The sequence below is a fragment of the Tympanuchus pallidicinctus genome, unplaced genomic scaffold (genome assembly GCF_026119805.1).
Source record: "Tympanuchus pallidicinctus isolate F22 unplaced genomic scaffold, pur_lepc_1.0 scaffold22, whole genome shotgun sequence".
Classification (NCBI taxonomy): Eukaryota; Metazoa; Chordata; class Aves; order Galliformes; family Phasianidae; genus Tympanuchus; species Tympanuchus pallidicinctus.
This window is the reverse complement of record NW_026294739.1, coordinates 6,693,276-6,699,029: the sequence shown is the minus strand read 5'-3', so window position 1 is coordinate 6,699,029 and position 5,754 is coordinate 6,693,276.

Here is a 5,754-nt window from a genome sequence, read left to right as displayed (position 1 = left end):
CAGATAATCACCAAAACACATTTCACTCCATGCCTCTACCTTCTCTTTTTTTACTTTTACAGCTTTCCAATCCAATGATTGTTAGATATGTATACAATTATCTACTTGGTTATCTGCTGTAATACATTGGATACAGTCAATCAATTTTCACTGCACTTACAGCTAAGAAAGCTAGAAATGCCTTCATGCCTTAGCTGCTAGCTGTATGCTAGAGAATAGATGCAAATACAAAAATGCCAAGTGATACTTTTGAATAGAGATCATAACATAGTTACATGCAGATCCTGCCTCCATTATAATGCCAATTTCCTCTTTGGGTTCAGGGATCCACATTCTCCTTGATTCTTATTTTAATCTGATAAACATATAATTGAAGAAGCTTTTGTTTTGACTTCAACTTCTCGTTTCTATTGTGCCCCCCCACAAGTCTGCACTGATTACTCTTCTTTCCTTAAAGATATGCTAACATTTTTAATGATTTGAAGGTAAGGAATTAAATACCACTTCAGCTTAGACTAGTTAGAGCTTGCATTATGTTTCTGCACAAAGATGTTCTCTTTGCTTTTCTGCATGTATCACAAGCAATAGGAGATGAGGTGTCTCTATCCTTTGTTCTCCATTTTTCAGTGAGAGAGAAACTACTTGCAAGTTCCTCTGGCTGATGCACTAAATAAAGAGGTTCAGGTCTCTTTCCCCTATGAATGGTAATGGCTTCAAAAGAAGAAAGAGAAACAGGCTGTACGAGATCTTACAGATCAACTGGGGTACTGTTCTCGGAAGAAAAAAATCAGGTTTATATCCTTACGTAAACATTTTTGATAACTTATAGCTTATTAAAAAGTTGGGTATTGGTTTAAGGTAGTGGGTATGTCTGTAGTACTGTTTTGCTGTGCTATTTCCTTTATAATTGCTGAAGCAGGCTGTCAGGCTGCTTAGGGTTTAAAGGATAGGATATTTGATATACCACCAAAGTGGTAACTTCGGTGGGAATCAATCTTAGTTGGCAGCTGAGCATATGCTAGGCAGACTGAATCCCTAAAGCCTGAAAGTTTGGGGAAATCTTAGATGCCTTAATATGTGAGAGTATCTATATTTGAAGATAAGCTCAACGTTAACTTACGTGGTTCCTTTTAGCACCTGTGTGTATTTGAAATTATGGCTCAGCTTCCTCTAGAGCTTCTTTCAGATGTAGCCTGTAGCCATTGCAGATAAAGGCAAGTCTGGACCATAGTATTTATTCCTTGCCCTCATTTGCCTGAAATTCTCTTTGTTTTAATTTATTGTGTTGGATTTGCACAAACGGATCTGTAGTTTAATAACTTATTTGCTTTCTGCCCCTGTCATTTAAACAATTTTTGCATTCTAATTCATTTCTCTGAAACTTCAAAACTTTTTTCTCAGAAATCCTGAAGATAGATTTCTTTCACTTTGAATTTTGAGATTGTATCCTATGCTTAAAATCTTGGTAGGAAAAAATAAAAAGCATTCATCGAAAATTTTAAATAACCCCCACCCAAAATCAAACATACTGGAGAAAACGTCATGTTTTCAGTGGACTATTGTATTTTTTTCCTTCGTTCTCATTTTTCAGTTCAGACGAAAACATACCATCATTATTTCAGTTCAGATCTCAAACTGCACACTGCCACATCACTACACTCTAAGTCACCTGCTGAACTACTCATAACACTGCCCAGTGCCTCAAGGAGAAGGTCCTACATCCAAGTGCTAACCATGTTTAACCTGTGGAGACTGACAAAATCACAGCAGAAGGTAATAAATAGTTTTCAGACAGGCACTGTATGCTTTTCTCTGGAATTAATTTTTACAGGATTTAGGTTAAGCTAATGTGAGCTACATTATTTTATTGTACTAGCTGTACTAAGACACTGAAATAGCCACAGCCTCATTATTTGTGCAGGACTCAAAAATGCAAGAAATGCAACATGGCTTGCATAAAACCGGAAAAGATGTGAAGCAGCCGTTCAGATCTGCGCACACTGAGATTTCCTATCATTTGATTTTCTGTTGCTTCACTGGTGCTGCTGCCTGTAAGCAATAATCTGGATGTTTCATGATCTTTGAAGTCCCTTTAAATCTAAGCCATTCTGTAATTATATTTCATATGTAATTGGGATAAACAATGCTTTCATTTTCCAAATACTAAGATTTGAGTAAGAATCCCTTTTCATTGCAGGGGAGTTGGACTAGATGACCTTTAAAGGTCCCTCCCAACTCTATGGATTCTGTGATTCTATGATGTGACCACATGGACTATTCTGCTGTGCAGGCTCTTCATCATTTTTGTTATTATATTTGTGCTGTTTTGTGTTTTTTTTTTTTAAAGTCTGGTTTAAGGAAGCTAATAGAACTGTTTCCAGCCTTTGGGGGCTGGATTCAATCCAAATTCATGAAGGATGTAGATCATCATCTTAGTAAAAACACTTCCAAAATTTGTCTTTTTGCTAAAACAAGGCCACCTAGAAGATGAAACCTTTCTTCTTTTTTTTTTTTTTTTCCCCTCCTCTAAAAAACATAATTACACTCTGATTTAAAACTCTAATTGAGTGCACTTGCATTGGTAAGATGTTCTTTCCCTTTAGGGACCGCATTCCTATTAGTCACACAAGCTGTCTAATCATTTCATGGTCCTTTTTTTTTTTTTTTTTTTCCCCACACCCTGTACTTCTATTATAAATGAGAAATTTAAAGCTTTTTTTTTTTTTTTTTTTTTAAAGTATCACAATTATATCCCTATAAATTTAGGAATCACTTATGTTGAAACAGTAAGTCATATCTTCATTCACTGTAAATTATGATGATTTTGTGGAATTCAGCAAGGAAAACTTACTTATATCAGCTAAGAATCTGACCCATGATAACAAAATGAATATACTGAAGAAGTGAAAACTCTTAATTTTTTCAGTCTGGAGAATTTATACCCTGGCTACACAGCAGCTGTGCTGTTAGCTTGGATCTCATTAGTGTTATAAGTTTTTTGCATTAAACACAAAAAAAAAATCATTCAAAATGCAATACAATGCAATCCTTCTGGTTAAGGACATTGTAAATTTTATGAATATAATGAGCTTTATAGACAACACTACCTTTCCTATGGCTGAGTAGTTACTTTATTTGAACCCTGGTTTTGTAATGAGAACAAAGGAAATACTGGAATTATCATCTTTTCTGTTACCCCATCTCTGCTATCTCTAAGCTTAGCTTTCTAGGCTTTCTAGTTTGTGAAATTTTGAAATTGTACTTTTACAATCAGAACCTATGCTTCACCAAGTACTTTGTTAAGCCGACAGTGCTTACCTAAAGCTATAGGAGTATTTAAATTCTAGGTTATCAGGAGTCCACATTGTTTTTCTTCCACCAAATCACATGGAATGCTGGTAAGTCCTGGTAAAATCAAGTATGTGCGCTTTTCTAAATCTAAGGAGTTAGTTATAGCTTCTGTAGTCATTGCACAATCTGTAAAGTAAAAGTTGCTAGCATTTAAGCATATTTTACGTTCTTTACCTTCAGGCCTTAATTCATAAGCATCGTCTTTGTTGTAAGTTTAAAGTTTTTAAGGAAAAGCACTCAATTACATGTAGTGTATGGAAAATCTAGGTCAACCACTAATCTATGGCTTGTAATGAATTTGGATGGAAGGAATTCAAGGCTCTGAAGTATCATGTTTCTCTCATGCTTCTCTTTATTGACTGCAAAAGTTGTAGGGTTTCTCAGTGAAGTTCATTTTGGTTTTTTATTTGAGCAAATGATGATCCACCGTGAATCTTTTCAATTTTGGAAATCTTTCATTGCTTTTGTGCTTTTCTTTTGTAAAGATTTATCCATGATTGCATGAAGGAAAATAACAAGAAAGGAACATTTCTAGAAATAATAATAATGAATCTTACAAAAGATTCACTTAAATTCAATACAGATAGACTTCTATCAGTGTTTACTTTACCGGATGCAAAAAACCATACTGGTCTGCTTTCATAGTTTTTCAAGTATGGAAACAAAAGATAATCCAAAATACACTTAACAGTAGAGGACCAGATACACTGATGAACCTGTACATAAGTCAACTAATATCTGGCTACTTTCTGTTTCCTCTAGCTGAAGATCAAACTCAGGACATGTGACTTTTCCATTATGGTGCCAGTAATTATCCTCCTTTCTGCCCTGTCAGATCTGGATGTATTTGGTCTTATCTAAAACAAACGCATCTGGTGGTGAATCTGAAAATACAGCTTGTTTCAGACCCAAACCTTCCTTTCTCACATACAAGGACCCTGAGGATGTTGAACGCTATTAAGGAAAAATTCCAAGGCTGTAAGAAAGCCTCCAAATGAATAATATTTTAGAACAGTAGCCCAAGGCTGCAGCATTTAATTGAATTCATTGAATTTCAGCTAAGTAGGCAACTATCTTTCTGACCTGAGGGAGACCTGTATATATTAATAACATAAATGTTATTAACAAAGCAGCTAACATAGCACTGGAGACAAGTTAGGAAGTTTTATATTGTTAGGTGAAAAAAATACCTTTGATTGATATGATTCGTGATCAGTCATTTACATCTTACTGTTGTGACCTTGCTGATCCTCACAGTTCTGCTGCATTACATTTAATTGCCACAGTGTGTAATTGCTATGTGCCAGTTGTTATCACCCGTAATGTAGATGGGCTATTTGTCATCTAACTGTGCTTAATTAATAATAGAAAATCCTAACTCAATATTCACTTTTGACAGCCTGAGTTCATGATTAATTGTTTGCTATTTAGTTATTATGATTCTGTGCAAGTGACTAACTGTCAGCTGAGAAGGAGCAGGCTAAAGTACAGTGGATGTTTGTGGTATGCTGAAGGAACAAATTTAGCCGAACATTTAGGGATTAAAAATACCACGGTGTCATCAGTCAGGCATCATTTGGGTATCTTATGGCTCCATAAAGGCCATTCAGAGGAACAGCTGAATTTTCATGTGTGAACATGCTCATTTTGGAACTCCCTTAAAATTGTGGGTAGTGTATGTTAGGCCAAGTTTGGTAAAGGATGAAATACCAGCTGAGCTGGTGTCAGAAAAAACTCTGTGTTTATGGAATTTATTAGGAATGTATAGACAAACAAACAAACAAACAAAAAACCACCACCACCAAGTCATAGTATTTCAGACTAGTATGTTCTTTTCCACTAGCTGCTGACAGAAAATGAAATTCAGTAAATTGCTCCATTTAGTAAGGGTACAAAATACAGCATTTGGGTTTCCTGTTAAAAATATCTTGAAAATGTGGGGGTTCTCTATCCCTGACACCGCCTCCCTTATCGCTGTCTAATTTGTATGGCCTTTAAAACTTACAGTGAGATAAAACAAAATTCTAAATCAAGAAAAAGTAAATGAAGGTAAGAAACACTAGGGAGAAAGTGGGCAGTTGCCTACTTTTATCACAAGCACACACTGAGAAAGAAAACTGTCAGGCAATGACAGACTCTCTACCAGTAACAGCTGTCTTTGCAAGCTTTCTTGATAAATCCAAATAAATAATACAGCTAAAAAAACCCAACACCACTGTTACTGAGAGATTTTCATAAATACCCACTTTGCAGGCATAATAGATAGCAATTTACATCAATGGTTCATAACTACAGCACATTTCTAAAACTGAAACCGATGATTCCTAAAAATGTCTGTGTCCCAGCTATTCTTTATTGCCAATAAAAGTGATGCTTTCCAATAAGCAACTTAGATACAACACT